This window comes from Cebus imitator, unplaced genomic scaffold (genome assembly GCF_001604975.1).
Source record: "Cebus imitator isolate Cc_AM_T3 unplaced genomic scaffold, Cebus_imitator-1.0 Scaffold265, whole genome shotgun sequence".
Classification (NCBI taxonomy): Eukaryota; Metazoa; Chordata; class Mammalia; order Primates; family Cebidae; genus Cebus; species Cebus imitator.
In genome coordinates this window covers 3000199-3021906 of record NW_016107580.1, presented here as the reverse complement: position 1 = coordinate 3021906, position 21708 = coordinate 3000199, and the positions used below count along the sequence as shown (strand labels likewise).

The 21708-nt window shown below is 37.4% G+C and overlaps 1 protein-coding gene across 1 annotated transcript in view; it reads left to right on the top strand.

The window, feature by feature from the left end:
• The first annotated feature begins 15350 nt into the window (after nt 1-15350).
• LOC108283813 (olfactory receptor 1030-like) overlaps nt 15351-21708 on the top strand; it is a 15119-nt gene continuing 8761 nt past the window's right edge. Inside the window, exon 1 of the mRNA XM_017500368.2 lies at nt 15351-15578. The gene's annotated coding sequence lies outside the window, so the exon portion shown is untranslated. The remainder of the gene's footprint in view (nt 15579-21708) is intronic.

Genomic DNA, 21708 nt, shown 5'->3' with positions numbered 1-21708 from the left:
GGTCTCTCAAGACTTTCATCTCTACTCATGCCTGTTATTTCATATAGGGTTTCAAAAAATTGGCTAGAAATAGAGAACATCTTAGTAGGACAGGGAAGAATGAAGATGAACAGATATTATACAAAATGTTTAAACTACATGAGAGAGATGAGAAAATAAATTTCCAAAATGAGAAATTGATTTTTATGAAGGAGAGAAAAATTATCATAAAAATAAAAATAAAATGTGGGCATACTTCATCATAAATACAAAAAAAATATTTGAAAAATATATATTTGTATCTGTATTTGAAGGGTCTCATGACTTTATGAAAAAGTAACCTTTATTAGTGGTAGAAGTTGAGATTACAGCTTAGAAAGACCAATAAGCACCAAAGGGCATCAGCAAAATGGGGAAGAATGTTGCAGTGGCTGCCACAAAAATAGGGTTGCTGATACAGAAATTCCATGTTGATTGGGTGGAATATGAGTAAAGAGAAGCAGAAGATACAGAGTCTTAAAGTGAATGAAGGAATATAAGCAACGTATTTTAGGCAAGAAATGGCTCATGAAGGAAATGGACTTTTATCTTATTTAATTTTTTACTACTCCAGTGCTCAATTTTTAGAGGTCTGAGGATACACAAAATAACTGTTCAATACATGGGAGAACTATCAAGAAGTCACAACTGTGCCCAGTTGGAATGGGCTGTGAATTAGTGAGAGCACTATGAAAGAAATTCAGGAATCACAGGTCTCCCTGAGCTAATGTGATGCTGTGACTTTTAAAATAAAATTAATGCTGGTATTCTAGGATTTAGCATAGTAAATTAATCCACTATAGTCTATACTCTACACATCCATATGAAAAGAATGCTTTAAATAGATTACTTTCACTCTGGAGTCTGCAAACACTTTGCTTTTTGCTCCTATGTATCTTAAATATCCAACTGATACCTCTATTAGAATTAAGAAAAAAGAGAAGCAAAAGTATTTTTTTAAAAAAAGAGAGAGGAGGCCGGACATGATAGTTCACCCCTGTAATCCCAGCACTTTGGGAGGCCGAAATGGGCGGATCACAAGGTCAAGAGGTAGAGATCATCGTGACCAACATGGTGAAGCCCCATCTCTACTAAAAATACAAAAATGAGCTGGGCGTGGTGAAGCGTGCCTATAGTCCCAGTTACTCGGGAGGCTGAGGCAGGAGAATCGCTTGAACCCAGGAGGCGGAGGTTGCAGTGAGCCAAGATCACGCCACTGCACTCCAGCCTGGTGACAGAGCAAGACTCCGTCTCAAAAAAAGAAAAAGAAAAAAAAAGTAGACAGGAATGAATGGGGCAGAAGAAGATGAAAGGCAGACCATACAGAGAGAGCCAAAAGAGGTGCTATAGCTGATAAAAGAGGGAATTGTATTTCACATGTCAACAATTTAATTCCATTTTTATCAATTATATCTTCTATACAAGAAAATTAAGATAATTCAGTGTTTTCCTACATCATTTAATATAAGGTTTATTTATTCTTGGAAACTTCTATTTTTTATTGCTCCTCAACAAGAGCAACCACAAAAATTCCCATAATTCTCTTTTTAAAGATCAACCAAAATTAAAGAATAATTTATTTTTCTTAAAGAATTTGGTCTAAAGCAGACTGGACTCTCTTGCACACTTGTACTGGTCCTTTTCTCTCTCTCTCTCTCTCTCTCTCTCTCTCTCTCTCTCTATCTCTCCCTCACGCACATGCACATATACCACATGCATATGCACACACACACTAGCATCAAAGTCATGTATTCATCCAATCACATTATTTTTACATTTTTATTCTGAACTGAGATGCTTGAATAATTTTATATGTGAATTAACTGAGCAATAGCATGCTATGTTATGAACACTGTGCAATTACATGTTTGAACTCTGAAGCCCTATCTACCAAATCTTTGTACAGGACTTTGTTAAATGGCATGAACGAATGCTTAAAATTCTAGAAAGGATATTTGTGTATAACACAAATTCAGAGTCAGTTATACATACTATTATGGCATGGAAGCAATGTGTTGGACAGAAATGCCATAAGCTTTGGAGACATGAGTCCTGGGATTAGATTCAGCTTTGTCACTGGTAATCCATGGACTCTTGGAAATTTTATGTAAACTGTTCAACTCTTCATTACATTATTTACATTAAAAAATACCTCACATGATTCTTGTGTTGAATAAGATGACGTACATGGTAATACATCTATCGATCACAGAAATAAGTGAATGCTCAACAAGTGATTATTTCCTTTAAAAAACTAACTTTAACTTCTAATACAAAGATGAGAAACAAACATTCCTGTATCAATAGAAAAGATAAATTATTACCTGCAGATGAATGTGCGTCAACAATAGCAACAAATTCCAAAGAACTGTCACTGTATAGGAAGGTGATATTTATGACATTTGGGGTCCTTTGGGATATATCCTCTTGAGTACACTACTTGTTTATAAAAATTCCACTGAAAATTCGTCAAGACAAAGAAAATTACAGGTACATATATTCATAAAATATACGTGTTACTGCTGGGCATGGTGGCTCACACTTGTAATCCCAGCACTTTGGAAGGCCAAGGTGGGAGGATTGCTTGAGACCAGGAGCTCGAGAAAAGCTTGGGCAAAAAAACAAGACCCCATCTCTATGAAAAATATAAATAACTAAAAATATAATTAGCCAGGTGTTGTGGTTCGTGCCTGTAGTCTCAACTACTCAGGAGACAGAGATGGGAAGATTGATTGTGGTCAGGAGTTTGAGGCTGCAGTGTGCTAGAATTATACTCCAGCCTGGGCAACTAAACAAGAACTTGTCTATAATAAATCTGTATCTAAACTTCTTCATCTATAAAATGGATAGAGTAATATTTGCCTTAAAAAAAAAATTGTGTTTTTGTAACTGAAAAAAAAAAAAAAAAAAGCCTAAAAACATCTGTAAATTTATTTGTAGTATGCCTTAGGATTTTTTCTAAAAACTTTTTGATAAACTGCTAAAACCACTGTAAATATTGGGATTTATAGGAATAAATGACAGTGCAGTATACCAGGTTATGCCATCCCTATTTATCACTGGAGAAAAGTGTTAATAATTACACCACTACAGGCTGCTCAAACTCCACTTACCACCAGTGATGGAGTCCTCATTTCCAGCCAGTTGGTGGGTGATCCAGCTCCAAACTCCAATTTTACATTCTACATTTGTACCACTTGTTATGAGCTGAATATGTCCTTCAAAAATCACACATTGAAGCTCTAACCCCCAATGTGTTAGAATTTGAAAGTGGGGACTTTGGGAAGTAATTTTATCTATATTAGATCATGATGATAGGACCCTGGTAATGTGATGGTATTAGTGCCCTTATAAGAAAGAAATTGATATCTCTCTCTCTCTCTCTCTCTCTCTCTTTCTCTCTCACCCCCCCCCTCACTCCACCACCCCACCAAGCTTGCCCAAAGAAAAGCCCTAGGAGGACATAGTAAGAAGGAGGTTGCCTAAAAGCTAGGAAGTGAGCCCTCCTGAGACACCAAAACTGCCAGTATCATGACTTTGGACTTCACAGCCTCCAGAACTGTGAATAATAACAGATTAATAGGTTAATCTACAGTGTTTTGTTATAGCTGGGAAGCAGTCTGAGATGGAAATTTGTATGTAAGTAATTTATTAGGAAGTCTTCTCAGCATTCACACCTGTGAACACTGAAGCAGAACTAGGTAGAGGGACAAGTTGGCCTGCAGTGCAATCACAGCAACAGCTTCAGTAGATCTCACAGGGAGCACAGTCACTAGGATGGCCCTGCAGGTTGTTTCCAATTTCAGTAACGTGTCTGGGCCTTTATGCCAGTGCATCAATTCGCCTCAAGTTGGAGCAAGGGGAATGACCTACTTCACCCAAAGGCCGTCTCCAGAGGAGCAATGGGGAAAATGGTTCCATCCTGGAATGCTCTGGACAGCATACCAGAGCATCCATATTAGATGTAAAATGGTACCTCACATCTCTGGTTCCTCCTAAGTGAATGCAGCTTTTCAAATGTTTATTGATCACTTTGTGGGTTTAATATCAAGGTTATACACTGCCTCATGAAATGATTTAGGAAACTTTGTCTCTTTCTCTATTTTCACAACTAATTATTAAAAGAGAAACACCATGCCTCAGAATTTTAGTAAAATCAGCTGGCTAATAGTGTAGGGTTTTCTTGCAGGGAGGGCGCTGACATTGTTTTGTGGGGGTTAATGAAACTGTTCTGATTCTAGGATTCTGAGCTTTGCATTAGCAGGAACAGGAAGAATGTCTGTATCCCCTCACTGTCTCCTTATGTTGACCATGCAGTCTCAAACACCTGCGCTCAAGCCATCCTCCTGCCTCAGCCTCCCAAAGTGCTGGGATTGCAGGTGTGAACCACTGCGCCTTGTCTCATGGTACTATTCTTTACTAGAGCACAAACCATTCTACTAGAGCACAAACCACTGCACCAACCACACTTTCGGCACCCTGCCCTGTTTCCCAAAGCTACCACCTTACAGAAACCCGCTTACATATACATTTTGGCTAAAGTTTCTTCTCAGGGAATTTTCTCCTGCTTTCGTTTTTCAGGGATTCTTCAAAATTTTAATTCTCCAATGGTGCTTTGGCACTTGGAAAAACAGCAGAGAAAAGGGTAAATAGGTTTTGAGAACAAAATAAACAGGTCCTGACAAAATTACATTATGCTCCATAATTGCTCTATAACAATCCTACAGGAAAACCTATGAAATACTCTTCTGGATCTTGGCCTAGGTGAAGAATTTATGACTAAGACCTCAAACACAAATGCAGCAAACCCCAAAACTGACAACCAGGACCTAATTAAACTAAAAAGCATCTTCACAGCCAAATAAACTATCAACAGGGTAAATAGACAACTTACAGAATGAGGGAAAATATTTGTGAGCTATATTATATACATTATATAGATTATATAAATTACATTATATAGAGCAAAAAGGAAAAATAAGAATTGTGTCCTTGCTTTATTTTCTATAGTTTTACTATGTAAACATGTATCTCCAAATCCCCTTGCTTTACCTGCTTTTAAATTTTATGTAACTAGAATCATACATTTTTTTGCTTTTGACTTATTTAACATTGTTTGTGAGATTCATCCACTTTGTGCATACAGTTATAGTTTATTCACTTTCACTGTTATAATCTATTGTGTAGCATTATGTATTTTTCTATTGTACTAGTGATGTACATTTAGATTGTAGAGGTATCTTTAAATATCCTCCACTAAAATGGAAGATTTAAGATGATAGATTTATCTATGTCTTCTAATAGTTTTGTTAGTTTTTGCTTTATAAATTTCAGAGCCATTTTATTAGATATATACAAAGATAAATTGTATCTTCTTGTTAGGTTAACCCTTTTATCATCACAAATGATTCCTTTTTTATCTGATAAAGATTGTCACAGCAGTTTTTTTCCAATGAGGTTCTACAATTTTATATTTCTTTTTTTTAACATTCAGGGATTACATATGCAGATTTATTAAAGGGATATATTGACTGATGCTGAAGTTTGAGCTCCTATTTAACCTATCACTTAAATAGTGAAAATAGCAAATAATAGGTAGTTTTTCAACCCTTGTCCCCCTCCCTCCCTCCCTCCATTTGGAGTCCCCAGTATCTGTTGTTTCTGTTTTTATGTTAGCAAGGTCACATGTACATGCCCTTTATGTGCATGTTTATACATTTGGCTATGCAGAAGCTCTTTATGTACATATGTACCCAGTATTAACTCCTACTTAAAATTAGTATATATGTTATTTGGTTTTCTGCTTCTTCATTAATTCATATAGGATAATGGCCTCCATCTCCATCCTTGTTACTGCAAAGAACATGATTTCATTCTTTTATGGCTGCATGATATTCCACGGTGTATACCTACCACATTTTCTTTAATCCACTGTTGATGGACACATAGGGATTGATTCCATGTCTTTGCTATTGTGAATAGTGCTGCAATGAACATAAGAGTGCATGTATCCTTTTGGTCGAATTATGTATTTTCCCTTAAGTGTGTACCCAGTAATGGGATTGCTAGGTCAAATGGTAATTCTATTTTAGTTCTTTGAGAAGTCTCAAAACTGGTTTCCACAGATGCTGAATTAATTAATTTACATTCCCACCGATAGTGCATAAGCATTCCTTTCTCTCTATGACCTTGCTAATATCCGCTTTTTAAAAATGTTTTTATAATAGCAATTTTGACCAGTGTGAGATAATATCTCATTGTGGTTTTGATGTTGATTTCTCTAATGATCAGTGATGAGCATTTTTTCATATGTTTGCTGGCCACTTATGTCTTCTTTTGAGAACTGTCTGTTCGTGTCCTTTTCCAATTTTTTAATAGAGTTATTTGGTTTTGCTTCATGATTTTTTTAAGTTCCTTATAGATTCTAGATATTAGTCCTTTGCCAGATACATAGCTTGCAAATATTTTCCCTCATTCTGTAAGTTTTCTATTTATCCTCTTGACAGTTTATATGGCTGTGCAAAAGCTTTTTAGTTTGATTAGGTCCCAGTTGTCAATTTTGGGGTTTGCTGCATTTGCTTTTGAGGTCTTAGTCATAAATTCTTCACCTAGGCCAAGATCCAGAAGAGTATTTTGTAGGCGTTCCTGTAGGATTCTTATAGTTTGAGGTCTTACATTTAAGTATTTACTCCACCTTAAGTTAACTTTTGTATGTGGCAAGAGGTAGGGATTGAGATTGATTCTTCTGCATATTGTTAGCCAGTTTTCCAAGCACCATTGATTAAATAGGATGTCCTTTCCCCACTGTTCTCTATTTCTGGGTTCTCTATTTTGTTCCATTGGTCCATGTATCTATTTTTGTACCAGTACCATGTACTTTGGTTACTGTAGCCTTATAGTAACCATCTCACATCAGTGACAATGGCTGCTATTAAAAAGTTTTTTTAAAAAAAATCAGATGCCAGCTAGACGCAGTGGCTTACACCTATAATCCCAGCAATTTGGGAGGCCTACACAAGCAGGTCACCTGAGGTAGAGAGTTCGAGATTAGCCTGACCAACATGGAGAAATCCCATCTCTACCAAAAATACAAAATTAGCGGGGTGTGGTGGCACATGCCTGTAATCCCAGCTACTTGGGAGGCTGAGGCAGGAGAATCTCTTGAACCCAGAGGTTGTGGTGAGCTGAGACTGTGCCACTGCACTCCAGCCTGGGCAACAAGAGTAAAACTTCATCTCAAAAAAAGAGAAAATCAGATGCTGGTTAGGTTATGGAGAAAAGGGAATACTTATACACTGTTGGTGGGAATGTAAATTAGTTCAGCCCCTGTGGAAAGCAGTTTGGAAATTTCTCAAAAAACTTAGAACTATCATTTTACCCAGAAATCCCATTAGTGGACATATGCCCAAAGGAAAATAAACCATTCTACCAAAAACACACATGCACACATATGTTCATCACAGCACTATTTACAACAGCAAAGACATAGAATCAACTTAGATGCCCGTCAATGGTGGACCACATAAAGAAAATATAGTATATATACCCCATGGACTGTTATGCAGCCATTCAAAAAAATAATAAAATCACATCCTTCACAGCAACATGGGTGCTACTGGAAGCCATTATCCTAAGAAAATTAACAAAGGAGCAGAAAACCAAATACCACATGTTCTCACTTACAAGTGGTAGCTAAGCATTGGGTACACATGGACCTCAAGATGGGAGCAATAGACACTGAGGACTACCGTAGGGGGGAGGACAGAGAATGGAGAAAGGGCTGAAAAACTACCTATTCATTACTATGCTCACTACTTGGGTGATGCGATCATTTGTACCTTAAATCTCAGCATCAAACAATATATCCATGTAGCAAACCTGCACATGCACCCCCTGAATCTAAATAAAAATTGATAGAAGCACTCTGAGGCCTTTTTCATAAGAACACTAACACATAAATCAAGGCTCCACCTTCATGATATAATCACCTCCCAAGGAACCCACATGCTAATACCATTATATTGGCAATTAGATTTTTTCACATACAAATTTTGGGGAGATGCATACATTCAGTCCATAGCAGCTAGCTAGAACATGTGGACACGGTTCTAATTGCTTATTTAGTTGTTGACTAAAACCTACACTGAACAGTTGCCTGAGTTAAGTGAAGGCCAGAGAAAATCCTTGGTGTTTTCAAAAGAGACAATTGAAAGTTTGGGAAGATGTGGTATGCTGAGCTGGTTTTATCATTTGCATTCCATGTTTGTAGCCCATGTATGCATCTTCCAAGGAGATCCCAGGAGCATCTTCTACTCCATGACATTAGGCTCATTGGTAAAGAAGCATAACTATTATTAAGAAGTACTAAAATAGCTATTATACATAGCCCTGAGATGTGAAGGATGAATAACAAATCTAAATGGGATCAATTTCAATAATGATACCAAAACCCTAAAGTGGCAGAGGTCATATGTGTGCTAAAAGCACAACACCAAGGTAGATAGGGGAGTGATAACTGTATCCAAAAACATCTGACCTATAGGGAACTTTAGAGGTTACTAATTAAATATAATGTCCTTAAAATAATTGCTGGGCAACCCAGTAAGGCACTACTTGATATGTATAATTCAATACATTCTAGGGACAGAGAGCAAGAAAGGAGCCTGATTTGAAATACCATGAAATATAGTGAAAACTTCTCACACAATTCTCAGATCTGAATCAATTCAGAGATCTAGAGTATCTTAAAGAAATATTTTGTAAATTGAGAAAAAACTTTGCAGTAACATCACATAAATATTTGGATACACATATATACTCTCATTCTTCATCCATTCCAAAGGATTTTGAGGTTATTTAAAGGTAGTTATTAATGAGAAAGGGAAATACACAGACCTTTCAGGGGTTATTACACATGACTTTGAGCCACACTAATTTTTAGAGGTCCAGAAGTCCACTGCAGTCCAGTCTGCCAATCATAGAGGAAGCATATAAAAATCCAGTTATAAGTGGAATTTTGACCTAATTTCACCTTACCGTGAGCCCACTATACACCAGATTTAGAATTAAAATAGATTTGGTCATCAACTGCGAAAATTACCTCCATATTGGCTCCTGGATCCAGAGAATAGGGTTATTACATTGGAAGGTTCAAGTGGAGGCCCCTGGATCTACTCATTCCAGCAAATATGGCAAATCAAAGGAATATTGCTTTCTTCAGGAAAATGATATAAATAATCTTTTTTTTTTTTTTTTTTGAGACAAAGTCTCACTCTTATCATCCAGGCTGGAGTGCAATAGTGCAATTTTGGCTCACTGCAACCTCTGCCAACCGGGTTCAAGTGATTCTCCTGCCTCAGCCTCCTGACTAGCTGGGATTACGGGCATCTGCCATCATGCCCAGCTAATTTTTGTAATTTTAGTAGAGATGGGGATTTCACTATGTTGACCAGGGTAATCTTGAACTCCTGACCTCAGGTGATCCACCCACCTCGGTCTCCCTAAATGCTGGGATTACAGGCGTGAATGACTGCGCCCAGCCATAACCTTATTTTTATTACCATTATTATTCAGCCCTACTAGCATGCTGGCTCTGATCTGAAGCCAGGGCTGACTTATCTTATTGCAACCATAAGCAGATACATTTTATGTCTCATTAGTACAATTACATCCCTTTGATCTGAAAGTTGTTTACCTGAAATTAGACTTTGGGTTTGGATTAGTTGGCTCATAGTTTAACGATTCTTCAGGGAATAGGGCAACCTCAGCTCATAGTCAATTTTAGAGACCCCACTGAGTCTAAAGATTGTCCAGGGGTTCACATCTCCTATGTTTGGAACTGAAAATAAGGAGCGAAATTGAAGACAAAGCCCCAGGGGACTCATAGGTGAGACAACATCTCTGCCCCCTGCTTCCCTGGCAGCTCAAGCTGATATATCTGCAAGTCATAGCACATCCCCAGGTAATGGGGCATTAGAGCAACAGGGGATGTCATTAATTCTCACACAGATATATATATATATATATATATATATATATATATATATATATATATTCAAATAGCAATTACAAATACTAAGAAATACACCCTTTTTCCCTTTGGGGTCTGAAACTACCTGACTCTTTGAAATTGAACAAAACTGGCATTTTTAAATAAAATATCTAAAATCTCTACTAACTACTTTGTGGATAACTGGTGAGTACTGCCTGAATCTATAGTTTGCCCCACCACTGAGAGTGACCATCTGGTCAGGTTTCATTTAGAAATAAATAACAGACTTTAAAATAATCTCTTAGATCAATCTGTGCAAATGTGTGCATGTTAACCAAGTGAGAGTTCAGAAAGACTCTGTGAATGGTGGGGATCTGGGTTTCAAGCAAACAGAATCTGACATAAATAGTAAAACTAAGAAGAGTAAGAATGAGACTAAGGAAGACATTTTAACCTTGCATTAAAAATTTGTAGAAATAACTCCTGGCCAAAAAGAATTAAAATCTTTCATTATATTGTTTTATAGTAAAATGCTTAAGAAAATCATCTTCATCTTCATCTTCACGTTGTCTTGTTTTATCAGATTGCTTTTCTTAATTAGTTCAATGATAATTAAGGAGACGGGTATTTCCATTTTTTCCAAGTTACATATAAATAGTGTTTTAAGTGTGTACACTTGCAAATTAAACACTTGGGGGAAGAGTATTCAAAGATTAATAATATATAATTTAAAAAGCAAAACAATATAAAATATGAAAAGAAAGAATTTAAAATGTCAAATTAGGCATAAAGTAAGTGCATGGACTAAAGGAAATAGATCTTCTTATTCAACTACATGTACTTGTGAATAAGTTTAAATAATTCTGAAAATAGAATGGCTAGAAATAATTATAGACACCCTAGTAGGTAACAATAGCTTTGAAGCATGAATTAATTAATGCTATAGTTCTAGGTATTCGATTGGTCAATAAAGGACATTTTCACATAATGTCATATTTAAAAGAGGAGGAAGGAAAAGGATATGAGGATGTAGAGTAGCAATGAATGTTCTGTCAGCTCTTTGGACATCTGTCTGTGTGGGAGGACGACACACCTGAAATACCAGTCAGATAACAGCATCTCATAATCTTATCATACATTTGTCTTATCTTCATGCTGTAAATCACATGAAGTCCATAGTGCCCCATGCCAGTGACATATTAATATATCCTTAAATAAAAATACGAAGCCATGATTTATCATCAGAATTCCTTCCAAGAAGACTTTTCTAGATTACTTACCTGGATACTTTTATTCCCAGGTAACAAATCTGCTCATACCGCCTCCTCAGAATCTAAAAGAAAAGTTGAAAAAAAATAAATTGATACATAAAAAGTAAAATTAAGCAAAATACACATATAAAAAGAAATTAATGGCTAAAATCAGCTCAGATGTAAGATGGAATATTATCAGAATGCAGGCCTACGTGGATAATTGAAGGAAGGGATGATGAGAGAAAAAGAAGATTTTTAAATGGCTTGGGGTGAGATTCACAGGAGCAAATGTCATTTTTTTAAAAAAAACATGCTTAATGTTCTAGGCATGAATGAAGTAATATAACTTTGGAGTTATGTTTGCAGAACTAACACCAAAATGTACTGGGGGAAAGCTATTTACATCTAATCTTAATCTCATTGATTATTAATTCTCTTCCTCAATGCCTGTGAATTTTTATTTTTTCCTCAGAAGAGAAAAGTTCAAGGAAAAAAATGACTACAGAGATTCAATATACCAGACCAAAGTGCCTCCATGTGCTCCCCAAAAATCAAGAATGGTCTCTCTCCATATCTTTCTTAATATTGAATGTCCTCATCCTTGTATGGAAGCAGGAGACAATCCTGACACCCCAATTTGGTTGGAATTTCTCTCGTCCCATGCACATTTCAGTCTGTATGAGCTGCTGCCATTCTCACAGTATACTGCACAGTCTCATTTTACAGAGAGTAACCATTGTCATAATGGACACCTTTATCCAGATTTATTTCTTACATGTCCCACTCACCAAGAATCACCATTTACTGGCCAGAATGTCCTATGGGCAATCCAGGTCCATCAGGCACTCTGTGAGCTACACAGTCATGGTAACTGTGGAAGTCCAAAGTGACCTGCTGGGCCAGCCTCACTTGAGTTCAAGGACACACACAATGGCAGTCTCTGTGCTTCTGCATGCCGACTGGATCATCGTCTGTTGCTAGTCTTACACAGCCCCTCAGACTCTAACTATTGCCTGTTAGGGTTTTGCTCAAAAGATTGCCAGATTTTTTTTTTTTAGCTGATGTTGCCATAAAGATCACCAGTGCTATAAGAACCATCTTCATCCTTCAGGTATCCATCCTGGCCTTAGTCCCAAGGATTCTCTACTGTGAAGCTTTTTGTAGCCATATCTTCCATCTCTCAATTCTGGGTTTATCCACCTTCATTCTCAGAGATTAAAAACAAACTGGCTCAAGTCTTGTCCTAACTTGTACCAGGTAACCACAACCATAATCATGCTGAACCCTCTTTGTACACTTCAAGGCATTCTGAAAGAAGGAATTTCCCAGGGACCGTGCCAATAAGAAGGCTATTGAATGTGTATCAAAGGGAACCACATTAAAGCCTCTGCTGTTAATTAAGCTGAAACTGAAGCCCAATCTATTTGGTGTCATCTGGTCTTGGAAACTGAGACATGTTTGAATTTCAAAAATGTCAAATGCAAAAAAACAAAATGTTCTGTATAAAACAAAAGTAGCAGTCCATATTTTAAAATTTTGCTGAGTCGTTGTCTGTTTTTTTCTCAAATAAAAATTTTCCTCATGCCATTTCTTTTTTCTCTTATACGCTTTATGGGGCATTTGGATGGTGAATACAGAAGGCATTCATTTCTTACATCACACAACACGTGTTTATTTTGAGCTTAGGCAATAAAAAATTCTGAGGTAGTTCTCATCTGTGGACTTTTCTCCCTGAAGGAAAACAACACAAGTTAATTGTACTGTTAAAAAAATGTAAAAGTACTATGTGAATCATTTTCTGGAAAAATATTTTTCTGTTATAGCACATGTTATTGAATAAGTCCTATGGGTTGATATGTTTGTGTTATTCAAATAAATCTGACAGATGCAAACAATTGGACATTCGAATTGTGATAGTCATAATGTAATCACAGACCAGAGTGTCTTTTCTCAGGTAATAAAGAGCAGAGACTTTCCCATGGTCAGACAACTAAGGTGTTTTATGGGATGTCACAACATACACATGGCTCACAAATACAAAGAAAGTAAATGCAGAAGTGAAAAGCTTTCCTTTACCCTGAAGGTTGAAATTTCCCACTCCAGGATGATACCAGCACTTCTTCCAGTCCTGATTAAATTTTGGCAAGAGTAAGACAGAATTATAGGTGGACATTTCTAGGTGCTTAACTTACTCTATACTATATTAACAACAGGGAAACATTTCATCAAGGGAAATCTAAGCCTCAAATCAAATACAGCAGCACATCAGCTACTCCAGTGCACACTCCAGTGCTACTCCAGGATAATTCAGAGCGCCCAGCCACAAACCCACAGTGCTAGAAAGAATCATCAACCCACATGAGTTCCTGGTTGTGGGAGAACAAAGTATCAGTGGTTTTGAGTTATGTCCCTAGCACCTACTGGTCATCACCTTCAAGAACTAATCTTACCTAGATTGTTACAATCTAGAGAATGCTCTTTCTCTTAAAGTGTATCCCCAGTTAAATACATGAATCACATGTGTACCTTCCTTCAACATGAGTCCTTTCTCAAAACTAAAATTAAATCTCATGACCAGCAGATCCTTAAAAACGCCTTCCCCCGCTTTAGAATCTGGCTGATGACTAACACTCCTGAACTTAGAATTTCTCTTTCTCAGATTTGCGAGCAATAGTGTGGCATAGTGTAAATACTGGTTCAAAAGTGCCAAAGTCAGTCTTCCCTACCTGGAGTGTGAGACACACGGTGTCAGTTGCTCCCTTCATCTCCTCCTTTCTGGTCATTCATCCAGACAAAATCCACATTGTCATCTGCTTTCTGCAAACCCACTCTTTAGAAGGCCTGGCTGGATTTCACCCCAGATATTCAATTCCTAGAATTGGGTCATCAAGCAATGAGAATTCCACAGAAAGCCAAATCCTTGCTAAAAAGTGTATTACTATTTGTACTGGGACTAGGCAGTGAAATGATAGTGATGAAATGTGACAAAAATGGCAGTAGTTCAGCTGGCTTTCTGACTCTGTCCCTAACTCTGGCCCCATTGGTCATTACTCAAGATAGGCACACAGTCCCAGGTACTGGAAACAGATGTCCTATGACTTACTGTTAAGGTAAACTGATGATGAGCAACTACAGATTTTGCAAAATCATGGCGTTCTTCAATCAGAAAATCAAACTTACATTGCACTCTCCACCATATATAGCCTATTCTCCCCCCTCACCAGAATGAAAAGTCACAGATTTACCTTCTACAAGTTACTTAAACAGGCAAAGTTGACTAAGAAAGACCACTAAAACCAGACCTGCAGGTCTGACCCAATTGGACTTTTTTCCAGTTTCCTCCTCTTTGGTGTGAATTAATGAACTCTGGGAATGAGAGATGGAAAATGCACTTTCCAATTTGAGAATGCTCTTGACTTTATCTCTGCCTCGACTTAAATGCCAAGGTTGCAAACAGTGTCCATGTACTTTAAGGACTGTGCTAAATCACTGCAATTAATGACCTAGACAATCAGGTTCTAATCTTTTTCTCCCCGGTGGCCATGAGAAAAAGACCAGTTGCATAGAGAAACTGACTCTAGCCACAGAAGGAGGCATGGATTGCACCAATTTCAATCCAGAGAGAAATGGAGAAGGGAGAAAGAGAAGGAGGTCTACAGGACCATTAGAACATTCGGTCTCTGACTGCTTAATTTGATTCAATGGGAAATACATAACAGTTGGAGAAATGAACACTACTTTTCTTTTACATTATCTTTTGTGATAAATATACTAACGAAGATCATCTTTTCTTTGCGAGCAAAAATGTCCTCTGTGTGCATCCCAGTCATACAATCTTTGCGCAATCTTACCTAGTTCCCCATAAAACATTTACTGGGCCTTGACCGCAGCCACAACTTTAAGGCCACCCACTGTAGATGTCATGGAAAAGGGAAGATGGCTGTCTCCTAGCATCAACCCAAGGTTCTGAAAGTAGAAGTCATCCTGAGAATGGGCACCAAAGCATCATAACCTGAGTCATCATTAGTTACAGGGATGATTTACGGATTTTAATTCCCACGGGTGGTTTAAATCAAATGTTAAGTATCTCAGAGAAACTCTGTATAAACTGTTCCCTTGGTACTCATGAAGCTCTGGAATCACAAGAGATAACAGACTCATTGCACTTTAACTTTATAAATACTCACAGTTTGTGTGGAGCACAAAAACCAAGCTCTCCAGTCAGATATGAAAAAGCCAGTTTGTCTGACTGGAAATGTACAAGGTGGATGCTTCCAGAACCAGGAATCCTGACTCACTGTCCAAACAGGCGCTTGGTAAGTTGCATTTACTTCTAAGGCTGTCGTGGCTAAAGCCACAAGGCAGCTTAAAGAAGGGTTTTGGTTCCAGGACTGTGAAGAGGACTGGGCTTTGGGACAGGCGTGCTTTGTTTCCACCAGAGTTGAAATGTGGAAAGATTGGTTGGCTTTTACTTGGAAAGCTGGAATGTTATTTTTAACCAATGCATTATTCTATGAGGAAAACACAGCAGGAACCTGATAAATGTATAAAGCCTCTGAAATCACAGGCAAAATTTTAAATAAGTCTTCCTAGAGAGGGGTACTTAGCTTTCATCAGATTCTCAAAGTGGTTCATGTACTTTCTCTTTCTAAGGGTTAAGAATATTTCTTAGGTTCTTCAAGAAAGGTGTTTGAATTGTTTCCCCATAAAGAGTAAAGGTAAGGAAGAAAACAACACTGAGTTGTCAAATGTTGAACATACTGATTAAACACAATAAATTGTAAAGGTGCCAGAACAAATTAAGAGGAAGCGTTATTGAACTCATCCCAATATGCCTAACGATTAGACTCACAGGAGTCTAATCTTGCAAGAAAAAAACAGGGAAAACAAAATTATGAAAAAGTAAACACTGAGAAATCATGAATGGGGAGATAGTTTAGGCAGAGGTCTATGGAATCAGCCTATCCAATTTCAAATCTTGGCTCATCTATTTTGGTAATCTGACTACTGAGCATTTCTCTGTCTTAGTTTCCTCCTTAAGAAAATAATGAAAATAATAGTTATGTACTAAATAAAATAATATATGTAAAACAGAATGAATCTTGGCATATTGAAAGTATTCAGATAAACTACTCATTATTTGGATTCATTAAGTTTGAGCGTAATTAAATCTCAGCATTTTTTAAAGGGGACCACAAATTTTCTCTCAGGTAGAAAATTATGAGCAAAATATTTATAATTAGAGATTTACTATTTTATTTTTCCTGGAATTTATCATCAGGTCTAGTTATATTCTAAGAACTAATAGTCTTGATATTATTAGTAATCTTTAAACTTAAAAATTAATTCAATTAGAATTTTCTTGGAATGCAGAATAACATTTTTATAGGATAAATGATACATAAATATTTAGCTAACAAAATGAAAATTTTTTAAAACCTCCAAATTAGAATGTGTTAACAATGTCTAGAAACTTTACAGCAAATGTGAAATCATGTCAATAATAGCTAACAGAGTTAAAAAAAAAAAATCTGCCAAGCAAGAGCTGTTAAACAAAGCTAGACTCTCCACGCTGGCTTTTAGACTCTTCCAGAGTTACTAAACCTTTCCCTGTCTCAGTTTGAAGTGGGAACCGTTCAAATGGATGTGGAAGACTTAATCACTTCTAGAAATGAACCCAAAAGAATGTTTTGCTATCTTTAGATGGCACAGAATTCAGAACAACAAAAATTTACAGGCAAACGCTTTAATGGGTAAGACTGTTTAAGTGCAGTGCTTGAAGAGGTTTGGTTTTGTGTTAGGCTATGATTGAGAGAGAGCAGACCACAACAAAACAGGTTACATCTACCATAAGCCAGAAATCTCAGAAATGCTCATATTTCCAAGGTTCCTTACTACTTCTTAGACATCTTAGGGTATCTTTTCTTCCCTGCTGACTCCTTTCCCCACCGTTAAGGATTTTTTACCCTAGGGTCTATCCTTGAACACTTGCTGGCACTATTCTCTCTACCTGAATGATCTCATTGGTTCCCACCCTTCGTACCATCATCTGTATATCCAGGGCTCCTGAATCAGATCCTGGCTCTGACTGTGCCATGAACCTTTGTCCATCCTTCCAACTGAACTCAACACTCTTCTCCTACTCCACTCCTAGCCCAGACTTGCTATGTTGAACATATTCGAAGTAACAACATAGCAATGTTGTTAAGTAAATATAGTGGGGAAATTTGCTTCCTTTTTTCTCTCAATTATGTCTTCTACTTTTGAATTCTATGATGTTAATTGTGGTAGGAGTGTGTGTGTGCACGCACGTGTGTATGTGCCTGCATGTGTGTATCTGTGTATGGGTGTGCGTATGTGTGTGTGCAAATGTGTGTGTTTAAATTGTGTTAGATATCCTTAGGAAAGAGGTAAGGTAAAATTAAACTAAACTGTTAATTCTTACATTATCATTACTCTGGTCTCCCAGACTTGAAAACTCAGAGTCTCAGTCAATTGCCAAGTGACACAGACTCTGCCTTTGAGATATTTCTTGCGCCTATCTCCTTTCTTCATTTCTGCCATGATCCCCTAATTCAAACCCTGATCCTGTCTGACATGGAAAATGTCTCAGCTGGTGTTCCTGCTGATGGCTAGCTTCCTTTGCAGCATCCACACACTGCCAGACCACCTCCATGAAAGCTGAGTGCTGGTCAAGTCAATTCCACTGCTCAAGTGTTCAGTGGGTCCACGCTCACTACAGAACTAGTTACTGGAGTCCCCTGACATCCAAAGCTCTTCACATCTAGTTTATCCACCATGAATCTCTTTCATAGGCATATTCTCTTACCCAAAAGGAAGCCCACAGTCATGAGAGCATTCTCTGGGCTGCTCTGGCTGAACCCCTTATCAATTGTTCTCTCTACCTAAGACTCTCCTTTAATCCACCCTTCACATTCTGAGGTTCTTTCCATCTCCCAATGGCCAGCTCAGTTCATTTGGAAGGCTGCTGACTGCCTATAGGATACAAACCTAACTCCTTATAGAGGGGTATCAGGCCCTCTGTTATTTAGCCCAGATGTGCATTTCTAGCCATGTTTCTTGTCATTTGCTCACAAACAGTACCACCTTTAGACCCAGATAAAAGGGACCCTGCCTTGGCTCCATTCTTCAGAGCCATTCTGGGCTTCTTACTGCTATACCACATTCCATGGGGAAAGGCATCTATGATGCCAGATGAATGTGCCTTTCCAGTCCATGGTATCCACCCCTTCTAGAAGGTCTTCCAAGTAATAGAACCCTAAGATTCCTTCCTTAAAAGGCTCTCAACTTATTCCCAGGGTCCGCGAGTGTCTCTTCTCCAAATCATCCTTGTAAGGGTGAATCATGCTGCTGATGTCCTCACACCTAGGCCTTACGGGTGGCAAAAGGATGGCCACTTGCAGGGGTGTAAACAGAGCTTGTATGTGCTTGCTGACATGTGGGCTAGCGACAGGTCCTCCTCACAACACTGCCTTCTAGCCTGGAATTCCAAGGATCCCAAGAATTCTGCCTTCCAGATATTATAAAGGACAGTTTTTAAGGAGGGAAGATAAAATGTGTTTTAAGAATTTATCTTGTTTTTAACTTTTAAATAGTTAGGCATATTGTATGTGGGCCTTCATTTATTACTGTTACTCTAGGCCCTGCCAATGCCAAAAGCAGGTTTGCTCCTAAGAAGCCTCCTTTCTAACCATACCAAATATCTCCAGTTCTTTAATGCCTGGACTTCCTCAAACCTCAGTAACTTTGCATAGGCTATCCCCTCCGTCTAGAATGCCTGAAAATTTCCTTGTACTTCTGAAGCATCCTTCAAGAGGCTAAAAGGTAAAAATTACTATATGTGAACATTACTCTGGAAATATTAACCAATGCAAGTAGGGAAGAAAAAGGAACAAGAACAAATTATAGAAATGAGAAATGAAATTCACATCTTTTTATATTGTATGAATATGTAGTTGAGAAACCCAAAAGAATCAACCAGAAAACTATTCTTAAATTATAGGAAACTATTGTAAGGAAGAGAGTTATAAAATTAATTTATAAAAATCAGTAGTTTTGCCTTATGCAAATAATACTTCAATAGATCACAACAAAACTTTTTTTTAAGATTTAATTTGCAATGGTAACAAAAAGATAAAATATCCTTTTGTGACTAGAATTTAAAGAAATACGTAGGATATATATCTGTAAAGTTTAAAGAAAACTAAAATTCTGTTTAGGAAATTATTTAATCAATAAAATAACACCAGACACAGTGGCTCATGCCTGTAATCCCAGTACTTTGGGAGGCTGAGGCAGGTGGACCACAAGGTCAAGAGATCAAGACCATCCTGGCCAACATGGTGAAACTTCCATCTCTACTAAAAAATACAAAAATTAGCTGGGTGTGGTGGCACGTGCCCGTAGTCCCAGCTAATCGTCAGGCTGAAGCAGGAGAATTGCTTGAACCCACGAGGCAGAGGTTGCAGTGAGTCAAGATCGCGCCACTGCACTATAGCCTAGCACCTGGCGACACAGTGAGACTCTGTCTCCAAATAAATAAATAAATAAATACCACAGTTATAGAAAAGAAGATTCAGTTGTAAAAATGTCAATCCTCCCTTAAATTGACAAATCAACTGAATGCAGTAGCATTCCAACTACAAACAGAATTTTTTTGGAACTTGATAAAATGATGTCAGAGTGTATCTGGAAAATGTACATGTGAGAATGCCAGAAAAATTGCTACTAAATAGTAAAATGAATTATATAACTATTAAATTTAAATGTGTGGTCCTGGTGCTAGAAAACACTACAAAAAAAGAAATCATAAATTGACCCAAGTGCTTCAGAATGTTTTAGTATTAGTATATGATAAGTCTGGAGTTTTAAATCAACAAAATCAGCAGGAAAACAATTTTACTAATAAGTTGCATTAGAAAACCTGACTAGCCATTTGAGGAAATAAGTAAAAGTACAGTCACGCAGTGCATAATGGCATTTCAATCAACAACAGATGACTTACAATGGTGGCCTCATAATATTATACTACTGCATTTTACTGTATCTTTTCTTTGTTTAGATATGTTTAGATACACAAATACCAGTGCGTTACAATTGCCTACAGTAGAGCCAAATGCTGTACAGGTTTGTAGTCTAGGAGCAATAAGCTATTCCATATAGCCTAGGTGCATAGTAGACTCTACCATTTAGGTTTATATAAGTACACTCTAGGATGTTTACACACGGACAGAATCACTGAACAATGCATTTCTCAGAATGTATTCCCGTCTTTATGTGATACATAACTGTAGTTGATTGCCTCATTCCTTACATTAAAATTAAATTTCCAGGAAGATCAACATTTGTAATACAAAATTAAAATAAAATAAGTCTCTGGACTAAAATAGGAGACAATTTTTAAAATAATTTTAAATCGAAGAAGTTTCATTTAACCATATCACAAAGATCAGAATTCAAAAGGAAAGGTATTGATAAATTTGAAATCAAACAATACAAAACACACCTCATAGCACACAAAATAATTATCACACCAATGTTAAGGGACAACTGACAAACTGAAAAGTAATTTGTAATGCATGTATCAGACAAAGAGCTGCTTTCCAGGAAGAAGCCGAAACCCTGAACAGACCCATAACAAGGTCTGAAGTTGAGGCAGCAATTAAGAGCTTACCACCCATAAAAAGCCCAGGTCCAGACGGGTTCACAGCCGAATTCTACCAGATATACAAAGAGGAGCTGATACCATTCCTTCTGAAACTATTCCAAACAATACAAAAAGAGGGAATTCTTCCCACATCATTTTATAAAACCAACATCATCCTGATTCCAAAACCCGGCAGAGACTCAACAAGAAAAGAAAACTTCAGGCCAATATCCATGATGAACATAGATGCAAAAATCTTCAATAAAACACTGGCAAGCCAATTGCAACAGCACATTAAAAAGCTTATCCACCATGATCAAGTAGGCTTCATCCCTGGGATGCAAGGCTGGTTCAACATATGCCAAGTCTATAAGCGTAATTCACCACATAAACAGAACCAAAGACAAAAACCACATGATTATCTCAATTGATGCAGAGAAGGCCTTTGACAAAATTCCACAGCCCTTTATGCTAAAAACCCTCAATAAGCTAGGTATTGATAGAATGTATCTCAAAATAATAAAAGCTATTTATGACAAACCAACAGCCAATATCAAACTGAATGGGCAAAAACTGGAAGCGTTCCCCTTGAAATCTGGCACTAGACAAGGATGCCCTCTCTCACCACTCCTATTCAATATAGTACTGGAAGTTCTAGCCAGAGCAATCAGGCAAGGAAAAGAAATAAAGGGTATTCAAATAGGAAAGGAGGAAGTCAAATTGTCTCTATTTGCAGACGACATGATTGTATATCTAGAAGACCCCATCGTCTCAGCCCC